Genomic DNA, 26,919 nt, shown 5'->3' with positions numbered 1-26,919 from the left:
TTAAGCTCTGGAATAGATTTCTAAGGGAGGCTGTGGAATCCCTATCACTGGAGGCTTTTAAGAACAGATTGGACATACACCTGTCAGGGATGATCTAGGTTTCTTTGGTCCTGCCTCAGTACAGGGGGCTGGACTTGATGACCTCTTGATGTCCCTTTCAGCCCTACATTGCTATGATTCTGGGGTTCATGTTTTCTAAAACAAATCCGTGGCCTCTTAGGACTCTGCTGTAGTCACCATGCTGCACATCATGGCCACTCAAAACTACAGGGTTACAGTAGGGATCGAACCCAGATCTTCCTGCTCCAAACACACAGACCTTATCACCTGGGACAAAGGAGACTCTTGCTTAGCTGTTAGGGCCTATAATATGCAGTACACCAGTTCAGAGTCCATCCAGTAGGCGGCAAAAATCTCTCTCACTCACACACAAAAAAAATAGTGAGTTGATTACAGTACCTTGCATCAAGCTCCTCTGAAAACTGATCTGGCTAGGTTGGGAAGGATCTTAAATCTCAACAGAGCCCTAGAATTTTGCAATTAAGGAATCAGGAGAGATGGATCACATTATATCAGTCTTTGTGGGTGGAACGGCAGATGTACTGTAGCAGAGCTCTCCTGGCTCCATGTATTTCATCTGGTAGGACTGTCACTCAGCATTTAAACAGTCCTTCCAAATGAGGGTGTGGAAAATAAATGCAACCCTGCTACCTCCACATCAGAGTGCCTGAAAAATGGAACGTGCCTTTTCCACTCATTGGGGAACCTGACACAGTGAGGATTTTACAGGAAAGGATTCATTCCCCACAAGCCTAGAGCTCAGAGTGCTGCTGTATTTCCATTGGAGATCATCAGCTGGCAGGACAAAGAGAGGAGTGCATACAAAAGAGTGAAGTAAGAACTGCCAAAGAAGCAGCTGGCAAAAACAGCACTGGACTGCAGAGCATCAATGCACACATGACAGGCGGGGAAGTTCAAGCCCAACTTTGGTCCTTGTCAATGGCACCTCCTTGACTTTTAACACGTCCTTATCACGTCTTCACTCACCTCGTAGCAGCTCTGATAAAATACCATCCCTGGTGTAATCTCCTGACTAACTCGGCTGAGAATGCTGCAGAGCATGAGAGGCTGAAAGAGCTGAAGCAGGCAGCTACCCCAGGCCTGGACTCAGGGCCTGATCATGGTAATAAAGAATAGCTATAACCTGGGACAGTGATGAGGCAGAATAACTTCCCGTGTGCTGCTCTGTTGATATAAAAGCATTAGAGGTCACTGGGAAAGTTTTACATTGGACTTCAAGCTTGATGAAGCTGGGGTATATATCGGAAATGGAAGTGTAAACTCTATGGCATGATGGAGTTATTGACAGCATTGTAGGCACGCTTTTGAGGTTTTGGCTTCCCCTTGACCTGTAATTCTCTCTTGGGTCCCTGGCACCCCAGCTCCATCTTCATAACCCTGAAACTGCTCCCCCCAGGGCTACGAAGTCTAAAAGCCTTTTCTCTAGTCTGAGCCTCTTTGATCTTTCTTCTGATTTCAACAATGCTGATCCTTCCCTTTCCCTACACTCTGCTCCTTGGCCCAGGGTCAGGGTCCTGCCTATCTAATACGCATCTCCATTGGTGACTACTCCTCCAGTGTCTCCATTCTCTGTCCTTGTACCTCTCCCCTTTTCTCCTTATATCTGTCTGTTCCATGACTTCAGCTACTGACTCTATGCCAATGTCTTGCAGGTCTGCCTTTCCACCTTGACCTCTACCCTCTCTCCAGTCTTGCTTTTCCGATTGTTTTTCCAGCATCTCCTCCTGGATGTTCTGCCAACATCTCAAGTTCAACATGGTAAAAATGAAACTTTCTCATAACTCCTCCCCGCCCCTTCACCATAAAATTTCCACTACTCTCTCTGATATTGATAGCTAGGTTTGCAAACATGGTGTTATAATCCGGCCCTTCCAAATGCCAACCCAGATGCTGCCAAATCCCATAAATCCTTCCTCTACATTATCTCAAAAATCTGACTTTTCCTTTCTGTCTCTCACACTAAAAACCTAGTCAGTTCTTTGGTCATCTATCTACTCAACTGCTGTAACCTTCTCCATGATCTGCTAGCTTCTCACTTCACCCTCCTGCATGCATTCCAAAATCCTGCTACTCTAACCACGTCACTCCCCATCTTCAAAACCCTTGACTGGCTTCCCGTTGCCTTCTGCATTAGATCCAATCTCTCAGCATCACCTTCTGCACTCCGTACAACAACTCATGCCCTGGCTACATCTCATCCCTTAGCTCCTCCTATTTCCCCTCCTGCTACTGACATTCCTCCTGAGCTACCCACAGAGTTGCCCTTTTTTTTGCCCCACCCCATTCTCATGTTAACCCCTTGCTCTGTGCCCCACCATTGAAAATCCCTTTCTAGTCTTTCTCACAAAATGACAACCTCTCCGCATTTCAATCCCTCCTTACGACACACTTCTGTCACAGAGCCTTGTAATGACAAGCCACCTCAATCAGAAACTGTAGGATTATGTGATATGCAGTGGAAATGAATAAGCTGTTCCACTCTGAAATGAGACTGTCATCTGGTCACCCATTGTGTCATGTCTGCACCCTCCTGTCTCTTTGCATTAGCTTACAAGCTCCTTGTTGGTACGGTGCTATACCAAACTCTCCATTCACAACAACAGCGATGGTAAATATCTTCCCCTTTGACAATGAGAAGCTCACATGATAGCAGCAGAGGGAGGGAAGGTGAAGAGAAGAGATTAGAGTATAACGGAAAGAGAGAAGTGGAGCAAATGCATGTGGAGGGGTGGGGGCTACTTCTGATGTCAAAATTCCACCAACTAAGGGATATATATATATTTAGTAGTAAAAATCAGGGCGTTAATAGGGGTAGCTGGCATTAGGCATTAATAGAGAGGCTGGGGAAGGGGAAAGGGAGCTATGAGAGAGAATGGAATGCTATTAGCCCACACTAATATTGCTGGCTTTTAAGGGTTTACAAGTGACAAAATGGTGGTCTGAACCTTTGAATGCTGCTCCCTCCTGCTAACTGGAATGCTTTGGGAGCTAAGGAAGGGGTACGATGCCTGGAGACAACACTGGGGTAATTGGAGGAGGGAAGATAGTGTAACTGAGCAATGAGTTCCTGGGTCTATTAAACGTGAGGTGGTGTAGCTGGGAGGGTAGGTGGAACTAGGAATGAATGACTGGGTCTGTAGTGAATGCTGAGATAACAGGGAGGATACATGGAGCTGGGAATGAGTGACCGGGTTTATGGAGAGGGTGCTGATGTGCCTTTGGTAACGGGAAGTCTAATTGATCAAAGTGTTTAACAAGCCTTTTGACTCTTTCTGTCCTTCCAAAAATGCATCATGGCTGTTGGAAGGTCAGCTCTCAAGTACCCTTAGATGTTAATCACCCTCTTGGATATACGTGCCAGATCAGATTGCATGGGCTGGGTAAACAGTAGGATATACGATAGTGCTTTTGCTGAACAGCAGGGTCTGGAGGTAAGGTTGCAAAAAAGAAAAGGAGTACTTGTGGCACCTTAGAGATTAACAAATTTATTTGAGCATAAGCTTTCATGAACTACAGCTCACTTCACCGAATGCATCCGATGAAGTGAGCTATAGCTCACGAAAGCTTATGCTCAAATAAATTTATTAATCTCTAAGGTGCCACAAGTACTCCTTTTCTTTTTTGCGAATACAGACTAACATGGCTGCTACTCTGAATCCTGAGGTAAGGTTGATATCTGTAGGGCCAGGATGTCTGAGGGAGAGAAGAGATCTTCACAGGGAGGCAAAATTCCCAGTCTCTTCAGCTGTTTGTCCTGAAAATGGAAGGAGAGAGCATTTCAAATTCCAGAGATCTTTGTGGATATAAGGCTATCACTTTACAGGCGTCTCCTTGCTGTATTGAGCAATGAGCGTCTGGTAGTAACGAGGAGATGTCTGCTTGTCCTTACAGGGTTAGTCTTACTGAAATATGCATTCCTGCAGCCCCAAAGAGGGGACCGGGAACCCTGGCGTGGCTGGAGAGGATGATCCCAGAAGATGTGCATTGACAGATGAATGTATGGAATGACACAAAAGAAGGAAGGAGAGACAGACAGAAATGGGAGAGGAGCAGAAATGGAGGGAGACAAAAAAGGGAAGACGGAGAGAGACAAAGGGAGGGGAGAGGCAGATGGAATGGGATGAAAGCAATTGAATATGTACCTGCAGTTGTGCCATAATAAAACACACACATGGAAAAGTCCAACAAGCCATCAAACTCATCCCATAAATACTGAATGTAGTTCTGGGTACGTTAGGTCTGATATGACAAATTGGGAACTGTGCTTGAAGCATTTATGTAAAAAGGAGCCTCTCCATGTGCTGCTATGACAGAACACACCAACCTAACTGAGAGCCAGATTCATCCCTCGGGTAATGCCACTGAATCTCTGGGATGACTGAGATCCTATCCATAACATGATCCAGTTTCTCCATGTTGTGCTGGTTTGAGCAGATCCATGTTTCCACAAAATAATTTGAAGGCGACTGTGTTCCAGATAGATTTGTTTGCTGTTTCACTTCATAGCCCATTGGGACTTGTCATTTCATATCACAGAATGTTTAATAACTAAGTATGTTGGCACTCAGGAATGCTGGTAAGACACCTGTCTTTATTTCCTGGCCCCAGTTATGTGACCTGGGTGAGGGTTACTATCCATGTCACATGTCAGGGGTAGGTATCTACAGACACCAGTGACTACTATTACACCATGTAACCTCATCTAAACAGCAATAGAAGTCATCACCTGTTAGAAACCCCAAACCAGTGTGGTCTTGGATATTCTTGCTCCCTCTGTTGTATGTGATCTGATCTAGGGATGGGCAAACTGGTTTGGATCATATGGGAAACCATATGCCCTACCAAATGGTCACCTAAACCTTCTAGGAAGCTGGTTGTTCTTTAGTTACTTCCAGCTCTAATGGAAGAAGTAGAGGAAATCTTGTGTGCATGTGCTGTTTTTTAGAGCTCTGCAGACTCAAAACATTTGGTCAGCCGGGATAATTCAGTGGTGCCCAGCCTTTTCCATACCATTACTCCATGGTACAACAGGAAAAAGTTTAAGGAGCCCTCTCCCATCCAGCCATATAGAAAGGGAGGGTAGTCAGAACTATGGCAGAGTGAATAATTGATTTTTCCATTCAGTGGCCAAATTGAAAAATCTGGGCAAAAATTCCATTTCTAACTGGAACTATTTTTCCCCCCCTCACTGAAACACAAAACAAAAAATTTAGTTCAGGTTGAATTAGCTGTTTTGAATGTTGTTTCAAATTGACATTTCATTTGAAAAATGTCATTTCAAAACAAAACACCAAATGGTTCATTTTTAAAATGTCAAAGCTCGTCATTTTGACATTTCCAATTATTTTTTTAGGGTTTTTTTTGTTTGTTTTTGTCCAATGCTATCTGCATAATTTGCATAAAAATGCATTTTTGGAGACTTTACTATTGGCCAAAAAAATGTCACTCAGCTCTAGTCAACCCCCCTCTCAAAATATTTTTGCAGCATGCCCCACCTCCAGTAGTGGGATAGTGGTGCTTATCCTAATTGAAATGGAATCCCAAACCTTTTGCCCTTTTGCATGAGTCTGACCAATCTGGGATTGCTCTGTAGCTAAAGGTATTCACATTACCTCATCGTACCTATTATCCATTGTGGATATGGTTGCAGTTAAGTACACACTGCACTTGGCTGTACTCCTTCCACTTTGGGAGGTGGGGAATCTGTATTTATGCTAACTCAGAATTATGAATGGCCTTTGTTTGCTTAATTGTTTAATCAACTAGAAACCAAGAATTCAAACCCATATTTATGTATTTATCTGGGTAATCACACACTTGAAAAATTCATGTGTCGATCTCTTTCCAAATAATGATATTTGATTGTCTTCCCACCTTTTGCATACTGCTTCTCTTTCTAGGGCCTGACTCTGCGAAGACTTAAGCATGAGTTTAATTTTATGCCCTTGGAGTGGACTCCTGCCTTAAAGTTAAGCATGAGCATTAAGTTTTTGCAGGATCAGGATCCTAGATTGCGAACTCTTTGGGCGCAGTTATTTTGGAAGAATTTGCTGTGTATGTGTCAATGAGACACCTATAATATCCCTCAAGCAAATGTCCCTGGTAGCAACCAAGGAGCACTAATTCTTGTCTCTGTCCAAGCCATCCAAGATTGTTATTATTTATATTATAGTAGCACTGTAAACAGGGTGGCCTGTTTCTTTAACGGCCAGAGGTCTTGGGTCAATCAGCCCTGTTTAATTAGCCCTGCCCCTCTATAACTATGCAGGATTGGACTTCAGAGGAGGAAGGAAGCCCAGCAGGTGGGCAAGGTAGAGCAGATAGACTGTCTTGTGGTGGACAAGGAGCCTAGCTGGAGACAGGAGCTGGTCAGGGACTACAAGCTGCCAGAAAATCTTGAATAGAGGGACAGTGTGTCAGTCCCTGGGTGGTGAGGTTGAAGCCCAGGAACTGGGGTCAGTGTTGGGACAGTTTATTGCAGCCAGGTCTAGCCTACAATGGAGGAGGTTAACAGCTGAGTCTTGCTGGGATATCAATTTAGTGTCAGACTCTTTCACTTAAAGTCCAACAGAAAATAGTAAGAGGCCTCCAAAGGGGTGGATTCTCTTATATGGTTTAGCTGGAGGGTTAGGTCAGTCCTACAGGCAGACTGGGCTAGAAAAAACACTGGGGAAACTGAGGCACAGCTGCTACACTACCACTTCCAGCCAAGAGGGGTTGTGCTGGGGCATCACCTCTGTGACAAGTACCTAGATGCCCCAGTGTGCTAGATACTGTACAAATGCAAGTGTGAGACAATTCCTGCCCCGAAGAGTTTACGATCAAATTAGATAAGACAGACAAAGGGCGAGATGGGAAACAGAGGTGACATGGCTTTCCAAGATCACTCAGCAGGTTACTGATGGAGTTAGGAATAGAATCCAGGTCTCCTGAGCCCCTGTCCAATTCCCTACCACAAATCTCTCAAACTTAGGCTCTGCTAAAAATTTTACCATGTGCCCACTGAGCATGCTCAGAAGTAATCATTTTTCAATTGCTCATAAACTTCTCTTTTTTTATTGTTTTAATTCTCCTCAAGCCAAGGATTATGGCCATGCCTCACTTTCAAGTTTCAGACGTCAACTGTGGGGTTTTTTTTCTGCAGTTTTGATCCAAGAAGTCTGGGACTTTTTCCAATGGAAAAAAAGATTTCCCAACACATTCCTATCACTCCAGAAAAGCTGATAGGATTTTGTTCAAATCCACTCCATCCCCAAAACTTTAACTTTGGCAGAAACCAGGAATGGGGAAAATAAGAATGTTTCTGAAAGTTATAAATGTCTGAAACCATAGTGGGAATAATGGAAAGTATTTTGCCAATGGTCCAGATTCTCAGCTCATATAAGTGGAATCAGGTCTGTTGATGTCTGTGGAGCAATGCCGATGTACTCCAGCTGAGGATCTGGGTCCTTATTTATATGGGATGTGACCAGACAATTTCTGTAATATTTCCCATGACAAAACAATGGGTGCTCATGATCCAATCCTGTGCCAGCATGATGGAAGCAAGCCAAACCAGACAAAGTATCCCCTCAGGAGTGGGATAGACTTAGTTTGGGGAGTAGATCAAAGGAGAGATGCAATAGTGTTTGGGGCTGAGGAGGAAACTAGGAACTCTGAGTGTGAACACTCAGTTCTGAGAGTGGAGAAGGACTTTCCAATTATGATTTCACCTAGATTTTGTGCCAATCTTAGCACACAATGTTATCACTATGAGCCAGCACATGGACAGGCCTGCTGTGTTCACACAGTCTGGCCATCAGAGACCTAAATGGGCCTTGTAGCGCTCAGCTTTGATGGCTGCTGCCAGAATCTTGTCACATTCCTGCTTCTGCTGTACAGTTCCTGATGGTGACTCTCTTTGTTCCTTGATAACCTGTGTTCTCAAGGTGTTTATCTAGTTCCTGGTATTAAAACTGAATAGTTTTATTAGGATCTGAAACATGGACATCTATTCCACCTCTATCTATCCCTGTCTCTTTATCTCTGTCACTATGTATAATAGCTGAGATAGTGACTCAGGAGGCATGCTCAGTCCAACTACACACAGACTCCATTCTTTGGATATATAGACCCTTTTAAAAAAAAGCCAATTTCCACTATCCATTGGAATGGATTTTCTCACTGTCCCCATATAGCTATGTAATCCTTTTCTGAGACCTACTATGCGCTTGGACTCATGCTATCTTGAGGCAGTGAGTTCCACAGATTAATTATATGTGTGTAAAAATGTATTTCGTTTTGTCACTTTTAAATTTGTTGCCTTTCAGTTACAACAAGGGTAGTTCTTTTCAAAAGCACTCAGTATTGGCCTTACTCTGCACCCATTGAAGTCAATGAGAGTTTTACCTTTGCTTTAAGAGGAGCTAGGTTAGGCCTATGTTAAGTGCTTTTGAAAATCCCAGCCTGAATCTCCCCTTGTTCTTGCATCATGAGAAATGTGTCTTGATCTGCAACTCCACATGTGAGATTTTTCTTACCCCTCTTGATATCTTGCTTCCACCCTGAGGCCTCTTGGATGATCAAGACAACTTTAATCCATTCCTGCAAGGAGGATCAGAAACCAATACATTTCACTTTCATTCCCACCCAAGCCTTGCTTTTCCAGTAATATGTATGCAGTACCACTAATCTGTGCTCCCATTGTCTAGGCTTAGGCAAGCTGGGTAATAAATTAAAGATGACTAACAACACTCGGAGTAGTTTGTAGGAAATGAAGTGGCTCCATGAGGCATCCGTGACTCACCAACGATTAAGGCTTAGTGTAGGGGGAGGTTTGTCTAAATTTGTTACTTCCAGAAATCAACCCACATGTCAATTTCCAGCTAAAGTGCAGAAATCTGTAGATTACATGTGATATCTGCGTGTGTGATAGTCAGCTGGAAACGGACATGTGTGACAATTTTCAGATATAACAAGTAACCTTAAATACAGTTTGCATAAATCACTTCAGTTTTTGTCTCTTCAGCATAGTAAGATTGTGACCAAAGTCACCCTTCATATGTCTTCACAGGGCCACACAAATTTTGCCCAGCTGTAGGCCACATTGGCAATTTGCCAGGAGCTGCAATCTGCTGCTCAATTTGATAGAATAAAGAAGTTGCAGCCACCTTCATCTTGAACAGAACAGTGCAAACTGTAGAGAGTACAGGTTCCAATGTCCAGTATTCTCTGGTCTGAGAAACCCTGGGCCCTCCCGGCAGCCTCTTGGTAGGGCACACTTCTGTATTACAGTTGAAGGAACCATTGATAATGTTGTAGCTCTCTGTGGGCTGCCTTTGATCATGTCTGCGTTACTGTTTTGGTTGCTGCTCCTGGTTTTCTTTGCCGCTCTGATTTCTCTTCTCAGTAATACCAGTTCTCTGATCTTCCACATTCTTCACACCTCCCCTTTTGCAGTCTTGTCCGTAACTCTTTCAAACCACATACTAGTCTAGGAGTTCTCAAATTGGGGGTCAGGACCCTTCACGGGTCGCGAAGTTATTACATGGGGGGGGGGGTTGTGAGCTGTCAACCTCCATCCCAAACCCCGCTTTGCCTCCAGCATTTATAATGTTGTTAAATATATAACAAGTGTTCTTCATTTTTAAGGGGGGGTCGTACTCAGAGGCTTGCTAAGTGAAAAGGGTCACCAGTAAAATAGTTGGAGAGTCACTGTACTAGTACTAGTCTCTTACGTCTCATTTGCCAATAGTGAATTTTTGTGGCAAACATCTGTTTGATTTTTGCCTCACGTTACTAAAGTTATTGTGCTCATGTCCAGCTGCCTTTCCCGCTGCTGAACTTTGCAGAGTTGTGACCGATTGCTAGGCAGCCTTGGGGTTTCTGTAGCATGGGTCGTGAAAAGCACTGGGAGGTGTTTGCTTGATAGGTTTTTTTTTTTTTTAAGGGATGAATTTTAGTGCTCATGAACAATGCTGGTTCAACCATCATGAGAATAAAGCCTCTTGTTTATCAATAGAACAGATACAGTTTAAGCACAGAATGGGGACTGCAGAGGAAGTAGGCAAGTGCTCTGAGATTTCAGGATGGGAGGTTGGATAGGGAGGATTTGGGGCCCACTTCTCTCTCATTGTAAGGGAATGTGAGAAAGAGGGAGGCCACTGCTTGCTCTCCAATCTCTCTTCCCTTTATGCTACTCCTTGAAAGAGGAGAGTAGGTGCTGTGACAAAGGGAATGAGTTATTTTTACAGTAAATGGGTTGCAGGGTGTTGATATTGGGGGATTACCTATCAGCAAGACTTTCCACATATTGACATTTATGCCTGCTATTGTTGGTGAGAAGGTGTATGCTGATGGCATGGACAAACAATTCAGCACTCTTCAGAGTATGGTAGGATGAATCTTACCCAGGTTCTCATACCAATGGAGCAAATAGGTTTGTTTATTTCCTGAAAATATATACTGAGGATTTTTTGTTACTAAATGCTCCAAGAGCCACCTACCATTCCCAAAGAGGCAGAGTCTGGGCACTTATTTGCTGTCCTCTCTAGGACTGTGGATTCATGACTTATGGCAAGGTGCAATAGCATGGTAGAATTCCAAACTGATTATATGGCTTGTGAGATGTATGAATGTCCTGCCTTGAATCCCCTTGCTTTGCGTGTGTTGTGAAAATGTTTTAAGCCCTAAGATATCATCCCACAATTCCCTTTGACTTAAATGGAGAGGCATAGAATTAAGCCTTTCAAACTACACCATGGCAACAAATGCATACTTCTAAAATCGTTCATGACTTCCACAGAAGTGAGGAGATGGCTCTGGCAGTTCTGGTCTTCACCCAAACTGCTAGATAAGCTATGGTATCAGGTTCGGTATCAGAGGAGCTTCTGAACAGGAACATCAAACAGGATAGTTTTGCAAGGGAGTTCTCCAGGTGAAAGAGGAGAGATGACGTGATCCTTGGGGTGAGTTGGTCTGTTGTTTGCTTAAAGATTACAGCGTGGTATGTTCTGGGGGCTAGGCTAGGCTGAGAGCTTACCAACAAGGCTCTCGCCTGCTATCTCTTTATCCATAACCCCTTAGGGATCCCTTTGCAAGGGGGTGGGGCTAACACATGTAGAGCTGGGGTTTAACAAGCCAGCTCCTAAGTGACCAGAGGAGCTAGCCAACAGGAGTTGTGTGTGGGAGTGTGGGAAGCATTCCTTCCAGGTCCACATCTCAAGCAGAGAGAACCCTGGTGCAGAGTAAGAGAGACGTGCGACAGAGTGAGCTACCAAGGTCAGGACAGTTTGGCTGCAGTGAGAGTTCAGTTGCAGGGGGAGGAGGCCTACAGGCTAAGCTAACTACTAAAAGGATGCTAGAAAAGCCCCCTAGAAAAGAAACATGAGGGGAGGAGAGAGAGAAGAAAAAATCCAAACCAATCCCAATACACCTAACAAACATACTCCAAATTTGGGCCAATAACTAACCTCACAAGAATAAAAACAAAAGCAAAAAAATCATGCAAGAGTTAAAAAATAAAATGCAGGCAGAAGTCTGCAGCAGAGTGGGGGCTATCCAGTTTATTTCATTGAATGCAGCATGTATGATTACCTGCCTTGTGGGCAGGTGGCAGGTGTGCACATGAAGTATAAGCAACTCATGGCCCTTAGCAACACTGTAGGGCACTTGAGGCCAAATGACTGAAATGGAGGAAATAAGGGAGACAGAGAAGAATACAGATGAGACTTTCTGGGACACAGTAGAGTGATCCCACCTCCAGTCTGACAGCCTCCATGCTGTTGAGGAGGATGAAAGTCTCAGGGAAGGAGAACATCAAGCTAGAGCAAAGGGAAACAATCCCGTAGTTAAGGACTACTTGTGGCACCTTAGAGACTAACACATTTATTTGAGCATAAGCTTTCGTGAGCTACAGCTCACTTCATTGGAGCTGTAGCTCATGAAAGCTTATGCTCAAATAAATGTGTTAGTCTCTAAGGTGCCACAAGTACTCCTTTTCTTTTTACGGATACAGACTAACACGGCTGCTACTCTGAATCCCATAGTTGGGACCCTCCTTCCAGATAATGTCCTGGTATCTTCTTGCTCTGAGGATATCCCTCCTGGGGAGGGAACACCAGCAAGGCAATAGTAATGGGGGACTTGATTATTAGAAATATGGATAGTTGGGTTTGCAATGACCAGGAGAAGCTTATGGTAAATTGCCTGCTGGGTGTGACGGTTGTAAATCTTACAAAGGGGGTGGGGTAGCACTATATGTGCAAGAAAGCATAGAGTCAAATAAAGAAAAATCTTAGATGAATCAAACTGTACCATAGACTCTCTATGGAGAGAAATTCAATGCTTGAATAGTATGTATAGCAGTAGGAGTATACCATTGTCCACCTGACCAGCATAGTGATGATGATTGTGAAATGGTCAGGGAGATTAGAGAGGCTACAAAGGCAGAAAAAGCAATAATAATGGGGGATTTCAACTATCCTTATATTGACTGGGTATATGTTACCTCTGGAAGGGATGAAGAGAGAAAATTTCTAGACACTATAAATAACTGGAACTCACTAGTGAAGAGGCAATTCTTGGTTTAGTTCTAAAGCACAGGATCTCCAAGAGGTGAATATAGCTAAATTGTTTGGTAATTGTGACCATAATTTAATTAAATTTAACATAATTGTAGGCTGAAAAATTCCTAAGAAACCCACTACAGTAGCATTTAACTTCAAAAAGGGGAACTACACCAAAATAAGGAGGCTACTTAAATGGAAATTAGAAAGAACAGTTACAAGGGTGAAATGCCTGCAAACTGCATTGAGACTATTTAAAAATGCTACAGTAGCAACTCAAACTAAATGTATGCTCCAAATAAAAAACAACAACAAAAAAACAGAGGACCAAAAATGTGACCATGGCTAGAGAGCAGACTAAAAGAAGCAGCTAGAGACAAAATGGCATCCTTATGCAACCCCATGCTCTGGGTGTCCCTCCAACTGCCGGAAGCTGGGACTCGATGACCAGCGATGGATCACTTGAAATTGCCTTGTTGTGCTAATTCCCTCTGAAGCATCTGGCACTGGCCACTGTCAGAAGACAGGATACAGAAGAAAGGACCCAGTATGGCTGTTTTTAAGTTCTTATTTATGTCATGCCATTAGGGGGACCAGGCTTTCGGACTAGAAAACAGGAACACTGTTCTTAATCTCACAGAGAAGGGAGCAAAGAGAAGAGAGGATAGGATGGGGAAAGGTTTTGGAATTGATGGATTGTGAAGACCAGTCAGAGAATTAAATGCTTTCTATATTTACAGTCTCCTGTTCAGGCCAAACTTAGCTGAGTACAGCATGGAAAGGGATTATGGCGAGGACATACTTTTAAGAATTTGCTTAGATATAAATAGGGGGAACAAGTAAACCCTTTACAGCTGTACTGTGGAAGGATATTTGCCTTCATACAAGAGCACATTATGGTGTCTCATATGAAGGAACATAAAAAACCATCCGTAGCTGCATGATGTACTCATCACTGAGGTCAGCTATTGGAGAATAGCACACAGCACGGAGAATAGCACTCTGGACCTTCTGCTTCATCAGCTAAAGGAGAATCTTCAGTAGCTGGCATTATGATTGGGATTTAGTTCCTCTTTTTCAGGGCTCCAGACACTGGAAAGTGACACAAGCTGATAAGTGCTTGCACATGCCTTGGTGAATTCTGAACAGTCATGGGAGGCCTTAGTATTTGTGGATCCCTTGGCAAAATGTTATGAACTGGACCCCATCAAGCTCCCATTGCTCCAGCAACTGGGCCAATGTCACTTTGATTGGTAGGACTAGTGCACGGGCGGGCAAACTTTTTGGCCTGAGGGCCACACTGGGTTTCCAAAATTCTATGGAGGGCCGGTTACGGGAGGCTGTGTCTGCCCAAACAGCCAGGCATGGCCCGGCCCCCACCCCCTAGCCAACCTCCTGGGACTCCTGCCCCATCCACCACCCCCTACTTCCTGTCTCCTGACCACCCCCCGGACCCCCCACCCCTGACTGCCCCCTGCCGCCCCATCCAACTCTCCCTCTCCTTCCTGACTGCCCCCGGAACCTCTGTCCCATCCAACCCCCCTGTTCCCCGCCCCCTGACCATCCCCCCAACTCCCCTGCCCTCTATCCAACCCTCCCTGCCCCCTACCACCTTACCGCACTGCCTGGAGCACCGGTGGCTAGCGGCACTATAGCCATGCCACCCAGAGCAGTGGGTCAGGCCGTGGCTCTACAATTGCGCTGCCTGGCCGCCCAGAGCATTGTGCTGGCAGTGCAGCACGCTGAGGCTGTGGGGGAGCAGGGACAGTGGGGGGAGGGGCCGGGGGTAGCGTCCCCGGCCGAGAGCTCAGGGGCCAGGCAGGAGGGTCCTGCAGGCTGGATGTGGCCCGCGGGCCATAGTTTGCCCACCTCTGGGATAGTGTATGTGGGTGGGTGAAGCCATATAGCACCTAGGGCTACCACTATATTAGCAGAGGGCAGTGTTGCACACCTAAACACGTCCCCCTCCCCTTCCCCACAGCCAGTACATTCATGTAAAAGGAGGTTGTTTCAGGGGCCAGAGAATGCCTGTCCCCTTTAGATGGACAAATTGTCTGTGAATGGGCTAACTCCCAGATCAGGAAAAGAGAACCACAGGCTCAACGACGTCCAAGTTCAATAACCTTTTCTTTTTAATAAATTGCTGAAGCATGAGAGGCTTCCGTTCCTTGCTGGCATCTTTGTGCTATGCCCCAAGAAACAATCATATCAGGCTCAGGAAGGCAAGTGGCTGGAAGGGTAGGGAAACAGGAACAGTCCCCACGGATGTCCTCCCTGGAGGGAGCCAGGCAGCTGCTGGGAACACACTCTGCTGAGAGAAGTGGGAAGTCAGTTTCGGCCAGAGTCTCACAGTGCAGGGGGCAAGATCTATTTCTCTCTCGGGACCAAGAAAACTGGGAAAGCCCCAAACTCTGCTCCCTGCTACCACCCTCATCGTCCCAGTCAGGCTTTTGGTATCACTCCCCCTAAGAGTCACTATAGCTGGAATATGCATGTCTCTGTGTAGCTCACCTCTGCTGCACAACTTTTAACACTGCAGCATGGAAACTGAGGAATAAACAGAGGACAAGGTGGAGAGGGGAGTGACAACACCCCCGAGATTTTGATCTCCCCGTTTAGCCATCAGCCAGTGGCAGGGTGTGAGAGAAGGAGAAGAGTGTGAAAAAAAGAGGAGGGAAGGAAGAAGAGGTGTAGGGGTCGGGGAGAGCCACAGTGACTGGAACGCTTAGGGGGTGGAGAGTCACTGAGCACTCGTGGGATGACGAGCTGTGATGGGGTTTACAGGCCCACGCTAAGGTTAAAGGAGTGGTGGAACAATATTGGGCCAAGAAGGCCTGGCCCCTCAGCAGCATCCCGACATGCTCCCTCTCAAGGACCTACTTAAAGGGGAGCTCTGGCAGTCAAGTGGAGGGAGAATGAAGGAGAGACTGGCTGCAAGGAGGCAGACAGGCTGTAGCCACTGAGACAGAGCAATCTCCAGGGGAAGGACCAGGACTGTGAGTAAGACTCAGCTGAAGGCTTGCTTTCCCCCCACCCCCACTTTTCCCTCCTGCTCCCTGACCGGGGAAACAAATGGACTCTCAGAAGTGAGCTGGGAACTCTCCACCCCCAAGCTGAGGCTTTGAATAGCTGAGTCTGAAAGCAGAGGGCTGAAGGGAAAACAGGGAAGGTAGGAAGCAGCCCAGGAGAGGCTAGTGTGGAGCACAAGCCATAAGAGACTAAGGCCATGTCCATATGTCGGCAAAACGTATGTCACTCGGGGTCTGAAAAAAACACACCCCTGAATGACATAAGTTTTGCTGGTATAAGTGGTAGTGTACACAATGCTATGTTGACAGGAGAATGTCTCCCGCTGACATAGCTAGTGCCACTCATTGAGGTGGTTTAATTATGTCGATGGGAGAACACTCTCCCATCGGCATAGAGTGGCTCCATGAGCGATCTTACAGCAGCACAGCTACATCAGTATAGCTGTGTCGCTGTAAGTTCGCTGGTGTAGACATGGTCTGAGCCACCCTAGCCTCTTTTCCCTTGGACACTCGGCCAAGACCTGGTGGAGCGGGAAAGCTCGGGTCCCCCTACATTTCCCCCATCCCTCGGCCACCTGAAAGACTCCAGAGGGCTCAGGGGGTGGGATGGGGAAATGAACTGAGACTTGGGTGGTGGGCCCCCAGGCTGCACGGAAGAGCCATCCCAAGATTCAGAGAAATTGTCTGACTCTGGCCTGATCACTAGGACTTCTGGACCCCAAGCAAAGCCTGCTACAAAGTGGTGGAGAAAGTGGGCAAGTTAGGAAAGGGGGAGAGCGAACTAAAGATGGATTTGGACAAGCTGTGAAAATAATGATGGACCAGCAATAACAACAGTTGTAGCACCAGATCCAATTGCTGCAGCAGCTGGCTGCCCAGCAACAGCATCAAGCCTTGCAGTGGCAAAACACATCCAGGAATTAGTGGGCTGTCAACAAAAGCAACAACTGGTGCAGCAGATGGCCATGCTGTTTCAGCCCCACAGTACACTGGGGAGTTCAGCAGCAGGTGACCTTGGCCCCAAGTCCTCCAACGAAGCTAACCAAAAATGGAATCTGGGGGATGACCTGGAGGCTTTCCGGGGTCCATTTCTTTGAAAGGGTTTCCATGGTGACTTGTTGGCCCACAGAGATCTGGGCCACTCTGCTTGCACCCTACTTGACAGGAATAGTCGAGGCAGTGAACCAGGGTCTCAATGCAATGGCTGCACAAGACTATCCTAGACCATCCTAGATGCCTTTCATATTTCTACTGAGACATACTACCAATGATTTTGATGGGAAAGATTCATATTCGGGGCACCAACATGGGCGGTGACCCCCTGCTCAAGAGAACATCATTGTTGGTGGTTCCCTCCTGATGAGAAGATAGTTCAAGTAGCTAAAAGAATTGTCTTGGAATAGTTCACACAGATTCTCCTGGCTGGAGAACAGGAGTGGATGATGTGCCACCATACTGAAGCCCTTTCTGAGGCTGTAACCTTAGGTGAATATTACCAGTTCCCTGTGAGGCCCGTGGCAGAGACCCCTCAGGCTGGTCCAGTTCCACCTCAACGAACCCAGGTGATGGAAGGGAGAGTGAGAAAGGGGGGAGCCAGAGGGACATGGCTACATGTATCCAACAAGGATAGAGTGGCTGATCAAAACTGGCAGGGGTAATGCATCTCTGCCAGAACCAGGGCCTAAGAAGTGCAGGGAACCTTGGAGGCACAGCCCTTCCCTGAGACTGGCAGGAGCTACAGGAGCCCAGGCAGGGCCTTCTTTAGTGACAGGGACTTGCTTTGTGTGCTTGGAGCCAGGACACTTCCACCATGACTGCCCATGCATGGACTGCCTCTATGGCCAAGTATGGGTAGCTGAATCGAGGGCCTGTAAGTGCAGTCCAACGAAACTGTTAGTGCCCCTATGGGTCAATGGCATGCATGCACAATGACTGATATGCTTAGGGTGCTGTCAGACTCTGATGAGGGTGAGTCTGGCAGGGCCTGAAATGATTCCCGTGGGCACCATCTATTTGCAGTGCATCCTTGGGGCTATGTGCCCTTACCCCATGAAGAAGGTGCTGCTGACGTTGCGTAGCTGTGTTTAGGAGATATGCATGGGGGTAGCCCTGAACCTCACGTATCCTCTCATAACTGGATGAGATTGGAGTTGTTGCTTTTTTTTTTTTAGAGACTGGATGAAGTCCATGAACAGGGAGCCCCTGGGAGAGCACAGCGGTGACACTAGGAATGGGAAGATGGTGGAGCCATGAGCCTTAGCAGCTGAAGGCAAGGAAGAAGGCCTAGGTGAAGGAACATCAGCCCCCTGGAGGACAGACTTTCCTCATGGGGGACAAATGTCAGGAGAAATTAAGTGAGCGGTAGCTACCGACATATTTTAGGACAATGGAGATTTTGTGGAAGAACAAAGAAATACCCTGACATTGGGACAAGCCTACAACCAGCTGGCCCAGGTCAATGGTACAGTGGCAGATCCTTGATTCCTGAAACAATGGCCACATTTTGAGCTAAAGGGAGAGAAAATGTCTAGAGTGGAGAAGGACCACCAGACATGGGAGGTTAAAATGCAACCTCTTATCTCAAAGAAGTAATGCAGGGAAATACTATGCCTGGCACACTCCAAACCCTATGGGGGACACCTTGATCAAGAGACAACATTTAACCAAGTGTCACTTTATTCTTAGTGGGGAGGTGTCCACCGGGAGGTATGAGAGTAGTGCACCTCCTGCCCAGAACTCCAGTGGGTGAGTGAAAGGAAGCTACCCCAGAACCGGTTGATACTCCTGCCTGTGATAGGGACCCCAGCTGAGAGCATTGGCATGGACATGGTGGGTCTCTTGGAAAAGAGTGCTGCTGGGTTCCATCACATGAGAGTCATATTAGACTATGGCACATGGTACCCCAAAGTGATTCTGCTCTGCTCCACAGAGCTTATAAAAGTGTTTGCCTGGGTGGGGATCCCTTGGGAAACAATCCCAGATCAGGGCACCAACTTTATATCCAAACTTATGCAAGCCTAAACTGTGTAGCCTGTTGAAGATAAAAGCCTTAAGCCTGTCGGTGTCTGACAGGCTGGTATAGAGATTTAATAAGACCTTGAAAAGTATGCTGCAGAAGTTCATAGCCTTGGAACCTTGCCAGCGGGGCCAATTACTTCTGTCACTCCTGTTCAATGTCCATGAAATCTCTCAGGCATTGACAGGGTTCTCCCTGTTTGAATTAGTACATGGGAGACAGCTGAGGGAAATACTAGAACTCCTTCAGGAGACATGGGAGGAATGTTGTTATAAGGCCACAAACTCGGTACAGTATCTGCTACTACTGAGAGAGAAGTTAAAGACCTTAGATGAGTTTGCGAGAGAAGTCAAGGTGCAACAGGGACAAGCACAAGCATACAACAAGGGTACCCATGTCCAGGAGTTCCAACCACAGGCCCGGATGCTGCTACTTCTTCCCACCTCAGAATCCAAAGTGTTGATCAGATGGCTAGGAACCTTTGAAATAATCAGACAAATTGGAGCTGTAAACTATGAGGCAAGAGAACAGATACTAAGGTGTATTATGTCAACCTGCTAAATGTCTAGAAAGATTGAGAAGGGCTCCTGGTAAGGCTGTTTCCCCCAGAACTGCAACTCGCAGTTTCTAACCCCCAGCTCCAACCATGTCCCGGTGGGAGAAGAGCTGAAGGTGGAACAAAAGCAGCAGATCCAAAAATTCGCCTAGTCTTTTCCACAGTTCCTGGACAGACTCCCCCAGTGTTCCATCACATAGAGAACAAACCAGGGAAAAAGATGAGAGAGAACTTTTGGCCATTGCTGACACATGTGGGAAACAGTACAGAAGGAAAGGCAAGCTATATTAGACTTCAGGATAGTCAAGGAGTCACATAGCGAGTGGCAAAGCCCTATAGTGTTGGTACCTAAACAGGATGGATCTACCAGTTTCTGCATAGATTTCCAGAAGGTCAATGCCGTGTCCAAATTAGATGCCTACCTGATGCAAAAAGTTGACAAGTTGTTAGAGAGGTTAGGGGAAATCAGGTATATCACTGTTCTTGACCTGACCAGGGATTACTGTCAGATCCCCTTAAGCCTGGAGTCCCAAGAAAAGACAGATTTCTACATACCATTTGGCTTGTATCAGTTTAAGACTATTGTAGCCATGCAGTAATCATATGATAAAGGGGTAAGGAACTGATAGTATGACCCCATGAGACATACAGGGGAAGACCTATAAGAATAGCTTAAGCAGTTAGTTTAAGTATAAGGCCTTATTGCCTGAGTAGGAGTTTGCTCAATAAGTTAGCATAAGTAAGTAAACTAACAGTGATCTTAAGTCACAAGATAGCATAAGACTTTATGTTGGAGGGGAATATCAGCAGATGCTCAACCGCAGGTAACCACAGTAATCCAATAGATGTATATGTTAATAAGCTTTGCCTAATTAATGTACTAACTATGGGCTAATGACACCCCAATATTATGAAGTGAGGAAGTTAAAATATGATAAAAGCTATGCATTCATATGCATGAGGGACATCAAGGCCTATAAAATATCTGGTCTCAGGTACAGCCGTTGGAGTTTTTCATCAGCATGCCAGAGTTGGACTAAGATCTGTCTCAACTACTAGAGCTCTCCCCAGTGATAGAATGAGTATATATCTGTAATGCGTGGGTGATCCTAACAGTGCTGTATTATCTCACTTTTCTTGTTTGGGTTGTTTTACTTGTTGGGCTAATTGTAATAATAAAACGTTTACAGTTACAGAAGGCCCTGCGCTGAGTATGAGTGGTGTTGTCACTGCCCTGCTCCGCGTGGCTCCCAAAGTAATAATTCTAATAATACTGGGCCTGATCTTGGAAAAAGGACCTACCAAATGACAGTGCTGTTTGGGCGGACTAAATCAATAACCTAATCAATAGATCAGGCAACACTATCCTGTTATTTTGGCCTATGTGGTGCAGCTGCCATCTTCCAAAGACTCATGGACGAATTGCTTCAGCTTCATGACCAGGCTGGAGCTGCATACTTTGACATTGTCATCGATAGCAAGTCCTGGAATGAGCATTTAGAATATGTCACAACAGTCTTTCAAGCCCTCAGAAGTGCGGGACTCATAGGTAACCCCACTACATGCCATCTAGCTAATTAAGAGGTAATGTACCTTGGGTATATAATGAGGAGAGTGTACCTGTGCCTGTTGATGGCAACGGTCCAAGCTCTAGTGGAATGCTCCAAACCTACCATGAAGAGGCAGATATGATGCTTTCTGGGCCTTGTGAGCCATTAGATAAGGTTTATGCTGGAGTTCATCATGATTGTGGCCTCGATGACAGACCTGGTGGTCTCGGGTGTAAGCCTTGTCCTGCAAGAAATGGAAAGAACAGTTTTGGGCCAAGAAGGCCCTGCCCCTTAGCAGCTTCCAGGCATCCTCCCTATGGAGGACCTGCTTAAAAGGGAACTCTGGTGGGCAAGTGGAGGGAGAAAGACTGGTTGCAAGGAGGCAGACAGTCTCTAGCTACTTAGACAGAGTGATCTCCAGGGGAAGAACTGGGCCTGTGAATAAGACTTGGCTGGGGTCTGAGCCCCCCCACCTCCCGTCCCATTCCCTGACCAGGGGAACAACTGGACTCTAAGAGTGAGCTGGGAAGCCCCTCCCACCTTCTCTCCTCACCCAAGCTGAGGCTTTGAATTGCTGAGACTGCATATGCCGAGGGCTAAGGCCATGCCCCAAAACTGAAGAGAAACCGGGAAGGTAGGAAGTGGCCCAAGGGATGCTGATTTGGAGGAGGGAAAGGACTGAGCCACCCCTTGCCTCTCTTTGGGCATTGGGCCAGGACCCAGTGGAGAGGGAGGATCTGGGCACACCTACTTTTCCCCTCTCCCTCGGCCTCTTCAGACACTCTGAGGGGAAGGGGATGAACTGTGATTTGGCCACTGGGCTCTCTCTGGGCTGGAGAGACTGTTTGGCTGTGGCCTAATCATCATGCCTGCTGGCCCCCAGGCAAAGCCCACTACAAGAGGTAACCCAGGAAGTCTCCAGGGTTAAAACTTGTTCTGATCAGTCCAGTGTTTTGTCCTCCTCTAGCATCTTGCATATGAGGATCTCAAAGCATTTTACAAATCTTAATTAAATAAACACAGACGTTCCTCTCTCCTCCCTGCCCCATGAAGTAGGGAAATATTGTCTCCTATTTTACTGAGTGGGTCACTGAGGCACAGAGAGATGAATTACCATCTTAATGATTTATCATACCCCCATCACAGCTGTACCTGGGCATGCTTTACCTGGGTTAGAAGAGCAGCAAACATCTCCCCCCCACATGGGAACAGATATGATACAGTACAACCACAGCAGTGGCTAATCCAACTTTCCTGAGAGAATCTCAATGGTGGCTATGAGCCAATAGTCTATAGGGCAGAGAGGAATCTGAGCCAGTCAGCTCCCTAACAGTAGCTTACATCAGTATAGACTCCTTAGTAACACTAACATGTAACTTATACTCTCCCCCGATGCTTCACCTCTGAATTCATCCCACTGAGTCTAAACTGAGGGGTCAGAGAAGAGGAGTGCAGCAACTAAAAGGCTGGCATGAGATGGTGTATGTACACATAGGCCATCCTCTCGTTTAATGTACATCTCCTTCTGGCTTCTTGAGGTCTGAGTTACACCAACTCTGTTTCCTTGCCCACCCCTAGGCCCTCTTACCAATGTTTAACATACACTTCCTTAAGCATAAACTTCATATTTGGCCCTGTGAATCATGAGATTCCAAGGCTTGCAGTTGATGGGAAAGCAACTTGCCGCGCAATAACATCTAGTCAGTGACAAGGCCTGAAATAGATTTCAGTCTCCTATTCTAACCTCTGCACACACTGCTTTTCATGTGCCTTTTTTCATTCTTCCTTAACCCCTTACTTGACAGCCCTCTGAGAACAGAATTTCTAACCAGATCACCACAGCAGTGGGACTAGCCTGTTTAGATGCATGGGGCTGCATTTCTGGAAACACACAGGTCTATTTTTAAAACATTACTAAATTTCAGTGTTACATTTAATCCAGGCTTTGTCACAATGTTCCACCAATGGAGAAATGAAAGGGGAGTAAAATATACCATAGAGGATTTCTAGCAACTACACACCTCTTGACTTGGTCTCTTCCTGGATTAGAGAGTTAGGTGAGCATTTTTCAAACTTTGGGTACTTCAAATTAGTTACCTAATTAGTTGGGTACTTCAAATTAGTTACCTAACATATTAAGACACCTATGTGAAAGGGACAGAACTTCCAAAGTGCTGAGTACCCTGCAGCTGAAGTCACAATGGTCCATTCACTCTGTCAATGAGTTCAAGAGATGCTAGGGTCTTATTCTCAAAAGAGTGGGCTTGCTGGTAAAGGTTATAAAGGCACCCAAATGAAATAAGCTATATTAATAAAAGAAATGTTATAGTATAAAAATGTTGTAAAAAAACCTAAAACAAAACAACCACCTTCCTTGCCAACATTGCTATATGAAAAAAGTGTCTATGGCAGAGCTGGCCTTAGATTTGTTTCTCGAAGAGGAATTTGAAGTGGTATGAGGACTAGGGAAGAGAAAGGCAGGAGTCAGATAAACCATAAAAGAATAAGCCTATTGGATCACATCACACTCTTTTCCTGTACATTTTTTGTTCTCTTTGCTACTGTGCAGAGGGATGTGAGAAAATATTGCCCCTGGTGGGGATATACTGGAGGATTCTGAACAATATAATTTTTTCCAGAGACCTGCACTTAACGCTTGCTTTGCTGGTACCACTATAAAAATTTTACTGAGGAAAAAGTAGGTAAGCCTTGTTCCTACTATCCTTGTATGGAAAATAACCCACTGAAATCAACAATCAAGGAAAATGTGGAAATTTAACTGCTTTATCAAGAGCTAGACAAGAGGTTCTTACTTTTTATGGATTTGCCGTGAATGCATAAATCTGATGACTGAACTCCCCATTTTCTCATTTTAACTTCCCTGTCTCTCTGAAATATATGGCTTTTAATGAAAAATGCATTTTTTAATTTTAAAATAAAATAGCAAGTCTCTTAAGAGAACAAAAAGTTTAAAGTATGGTTATAGTCAGAAAAGGCACAGTATAAAACAGGCACCTTTGTGCCCAGCAGATCTGTACCTTGACCATATTCAGAGCCATATCTGATTACTCCAATGATGACAAAAATAAATAGTTATTACTACTAGTCATGCAGAGTCAACAAAGCTATTGGACAGTGAACTGTATTTTTTTCTGGCTTTTGAATCATCAATAGGATTGTTAGCTATGGTATATTTGTCAAATCTATATTATTGGGGTTGATGCAGGAGCTAAAAAGTTCTCAGTTTGACTCTTACTTCTCAAGTTGAGCTTGCAGAGCTCACAGTTAAGAAAACATTTATTTTTAAATGGAATATGTTTGATTTGGAAATCTCCTGAAAGACAAAACCCAAGAAAGCCCACAATGGCATGTTAGCAGTCCCTTTTCAGAGGAGAAGTGGACTTTCAGATAAAACAGTGTCTGAAAGACACATATAGAGAGAGTGGACACTTTTGCCTTGCTTGCCTTTATTTGTTGCCTGTTTTCATTCCAGCCTTTAAACTTAAAATGAGTGTCCCTATAATAAGCCACTCATGCTCAGCTTCAAGGCTCTGTACAACCTAGCCCCTGCCTACAACTCTGTTCCCATTTCTCCTCCATCCCCTCCTTCTGCCTATGCTCCTCCCAAATTTCCCTCCTTACTGACCCTTTGTAGCCTTCTCCTACTCTTTTCTTCCCTTTATGTTTGGAATTTTCTCTCTCTCTCCCTGTCCTGTACACTAAACAACAAGATATTGTACAGCCTCTGGCTCTCTGTGACTGACACTGACGAACTGTGTGAACTTGGCAAGTCTTTTAATAATATCAGAGTTTCAGCTTCCATCTCCAGCTGTAGACTGGGGCAGTGATATTTGTCTACTTCATAGGGGGTTACAAAACCTAGCTAATATTTGCAAGTGCTATATGCACACAACATCTTTCAGGCCAGTAGGTGGCACAGGTGGGACTAAAGTCAACAGCTCCCCATTCACTGTGCTCAGTCCACTAGTTCATTCTGTCCCTAGAATGGATTCTCAGACACATCCCTAGAAAACAGGCATATTTCCAATGAGTTGCTCTGGATTTCCTCTACAGTTTCTTGGAGGGAGTCTGAACGTGACAATGCTCACCTTCAGGCGTTTATTGGACGATTTGTTTGGTTCAGCACAAGAACAGGAAGCATGTGCGGCTTTCTAGCTATGCAGATCAGGAGATGATAACTTGTTACAGGGAGATGTCCAGTATCCGGGGTTGTTCTCTGTTACTAATGGCACAATCTGCCTCATGCATGAACTGAGCTGTTCAATAGAGCTGCCCTGCCTTGCCCTGACATCATGTCTGTGCTGGAAATCCTTTTGGCATGCAAGTCCCCACACTCCCCCATCCCCCAATCAGGGCACTGGAGACCGTGTGCTGTGCTCTGACAAAAAGGCTGGGCTGTAGTAGAGACTTGACTTCTTCCTGTCATAGCAAAGCAGGGGAACTCTGTGCAGATCCTCTCTAAGGGCCAAAGGACAGCAACCCCCTTGCAAGTAAGAGAACTCCTTTTCCAAACAAAAGCCTCCAGTTACCAGGCCGGTGAATAACATTTCTGCCTCTTTAGAAGGAACAAGAGCAAAATCAGAGTAACGAGTACACAATCTCACTCGGAATGAAAGCTCTTCTCAGCTACTCTATGCAGCCTGCATGGCGCTACAGTGCCTCCCTGCTCTGGCTGGTTTAGCTGACACAGCTGAACTGTTAGTCTAGAATTGACGCTACTGGGAGCTGCAGGTGCTCAGTGCCTCGGAAATTCTTTTAGTCCAGAGCCTAAATACAAGCTGAGGAGCCTAACTGTAGGAACCCATGTTTGAAAGTGCTGGCCTCCACAGTTGCCATCCCTTAGGCCTAGGCCTTATGGTCCTGTTACAGAGTAGCTAGTCCTTGTGGATAGACTGAGCCAGCGCCCCCACAGCAGGTGAGCCCAATCCAGCTCATTAAAGAGGACTGGGCTGTACCTGGGCCTATTACAGGCTGCTAGTGAGCACCTGGGGGAGGAAGGACTGGGTCAGGCTGAGCCCTGGGAAGGGAAAGGTATACTGGAGTAGAGTGAGCGTGAGGCCTGTGGTGGGTCCCTGGAGCCAGGGGTTTGGGGCTCAGGGAAGCAGTTGTGCAACTGTTGCTTCAGGAAGGGAGCAGAGATAACTCAAGCTGGGAAGCTGCCAGGAGCTGGAGTACCAGAGACCCCTGGGAGGGGTGCATGATCCTGGGACCGAGGATGGAGTTAAGACTGTTTTTGTTGATACCTTCTGTTAAAGAAACAAACCTCCTTGTGTGAGCCTGGGTGATGCAGTGCATGCTTTGGAGCTGGGCGAAGCCTGGCTTGGTGACAGGTCCCCAGTATTTTAAGGTAAAGGCCTTGATTCTCTACTCTGTCTGAACTGCCTTTGGCCTGAGTGGAGATGTGAGAAGTAGGGAAAACACAGGGAGCCAGTTGCAGCTCCTTCATTCAGGAGCTGCGCTAACTTACACCTTGGCCAAAGGTTCCAAGCCACATGACTGCAGGACCAGGTGTGGAGCACTGCTCCATTACATCCCCTCACGCTCGGGGTGAGGGCAGCAATGCTGCGTCCACCAGCCTTCCATTGGCAGAGAGTCCCCTGCGCAAGAGGAATTCCCCGGTAGCCATATGCAGCTGGGTTAAAGCCGCTTCCATACTGTGAAGTGGAAAGTGAACTGGAGAATCTGGCTGAGCATTCAGCTGCAAATCTCTGCAGAATCCAGTTGAAGAGACTGTGCAGAACTTTCAAATGCAGAGATGTCCAAGAAACAGACTATATAGTGATTTATTTTGATCCATGTTGAATGGCTTATACCATAGTTATGAAAAGGACTCATCTTTGCCATGTGACAGGATGGTAGTATGTTGAGGATGGATTATTTGCATATTATATTTGCTGAATAGCTTGAGTATTGGCCATATTTTGCAAGGTGGATATTTCCTCATACTAATCAGAGAGTATTTGGTTCCTGGGTATTTGGAAGGGTGAATGCAAAACAGTGTTAGGGGCTCAAAAGGAGCTTGCTAATTCAGCAGCTAGATTTAGTCTACAGATGGACCCCAGCCACAAAGTCACTTACTGGATCTGGGCTTCTCAGTCACGTTTGGCAGTTTGCAGTCATT

General features: G+C 45.8%; 1 protein-coding gene and 1 long non-coding RNA gene across 3 annotated transcripts in view; one reads left to right on the top strand and one right to left on the bottom strand.

The window, feature by feature from the left end:
* The window catches only part of GJA8 (gap junction protein alpha 8), a 59,820-nt gene that overhangs the window by 21,563 nt on the left and 11,338 nt on the right, over nt 1–26,919 (top strand). The window contains exon 3 of one of the 2 annotated variants that reach the window (XR_006279539.1): nt 17,827–20,422. The exons of the other annotated variant lie outside the window; for it this stretch is intronic. The gene's annotated coding sequence lies outside the window, so the exon portion shown is untranslated. Of the gene's footprint in view, nt 1–17,826; nt 20,423–26,919 lie in introns of those variants that run through there. 2 annotated transcript variants of the gene reach the window in all.
* Nucleotides 4,296–24,455, bottom strand: LOC122459082. The gene is made up of 4 exons (XR_006279546.1): nt 24,444–24,455; nt 14,890–14,896; nt 13,887–14,009; nt 4,296–4,305 (listed from the first exon to the last, which is right to left on the bottom strand). It is a non-coding gene; the product is annotated as an uncharacterized LOC122459082 (long non-coding RNA).

Source organism: Dermochelys coriacea, chromosome 1, assembly GCF_009764565.3.
Source record: "Dermochelys coriacea isolate rDerCor1 chromosome 1, rDerCor1.pri.v4, whole genome shotgun sequence".
Lineage (NCBI taxonomy): Eukaryota > Metazoa > Chordata > Testudines > Dermochelyidae > Dermochelys > Dermochelys coriacea.
Note: the sequence above shows the minus strand (reverse complement) of the source record. Positions and strands in the feature narration are given on the sequence as shown.